Source organism: Echinops telfairi, unplaced genomic scaffold (assembly GCF_000313985.2).
Source record: "Echinops telfairi isolate 266 unplaced genomic scaffold, ASM31398v2 ScPeMD7_7467;HRSCAF=8505_1, whole genome shotgun sequence".
In the NCBI taxonomy this organism is placed as follows: domain Eukaryota; kingdom Metazoa; phylum Chordata; class Mammalia; order Afrosoricida; family Tenrecidae; genus Echinops; species Echinops telfairi.
Genome location: NW_022111368.1, coordinates 15,677,332 through 15,678,583, shown reverse-complemented (window position 1 = coordinate 15,678,583; position 1,252 = coordinate 15,677,332).

Genomic DNA, 1,252 nt, shown 5'->3' with positions numbered 1-1,252 from the left:
AACCCAGGGACAGGGGCACACCAGATGCATCATCACTAGATTGTGATGGTATATATACAACTCTTTTAAAAAATAACTATGGAAGTGTATGATGTGTGAATTTCATGTCAATAAAACTATTTTTTTAAAGGAAGCGAATGGAAAGAGACACAGCGTCCCCGTACCAAAAAGAACTAGTCGTCATTCCACCATCTCAGGGGGTAGCATAAGAGCAAGAGCCAATGGTGCTGCAGGAAGCTGCACTGAAAGCATCAGCCCAAAACCAGGCTCCAGAGAATATCAGAAAGATGCTTATTTGTGTTCCATTGACTACACCAGACATTTGGCTGTGTGGACCATCGCAAACTCTGGATAGCCTTGAGAAGATGGCAATTCCAGAACTCTGTATTGCCCTTCTGCAGAACTTGTGCATGGAGCAAGAGGCACTTTGGGAACAGAGCAAGAGCTTGCCATGGCATCTAAAATCAGGAGAGGTGTGTGTCCTCTCACCATACTTATTCAAGCAAATCATCAAAGACAGTGGATGAGCTGAAGAAGACTGCAGGCTGGAAGAAAGTTTTCATTACAACCTGAGATGTGCAGATGACACAACCTTGCTTGCTGAAAGTGAGGAGGACCTGAAGTCCTGGCTGCTGAAAATCAACTATTGCAGCCTTTCGTATGGATCACAAATCAATGGAAAGAAAACAAAATTCCTCACAACTGGATTATGGTAAAAGGTTGAAGTTGTCGTGGACTTTGTCTTCCTTGAATCCATAACCAGTGCTCCGGGAGCAGCCGTCAAGAGATCCAATGCTCGCTGCTCCGGGTGAATCTGCTGGCAAGATCTCTTACACTGTTGAAAAGCAAGCACTGCTTTTCGAAGACTAGGGTGTGCCTGCCCCAAGGAGTGGTTTTATTTTCAACTGCCTCGTATACTTGTGAAAGTTGCATGTTGAATAAGGAAGACCAAAGAAGAATTGTTGCATTTGAATGGTGGTGTGGCAAAGAATACTGAAAGTATCATGGAATACCGAAAGAACAAACACATCTGCCCTGTACTTCGGACCTGCCGGAGAGACCAGTTCCTGGAGGCGGACATTCTGTTTGGCAAAGTAGCAAGACATGAGGAAGGGCTTCGAAAGACAGATGGACACCGGCTGCAGCAATGGGTTCAAACACAGCAAGTAATGTGAGGATGGAGCAGGGCCTGGTGATGTTTCATTCTGCTGTGCAGAGGCCCACGCTGAGTCCGAACTGACGCTGCGGCACC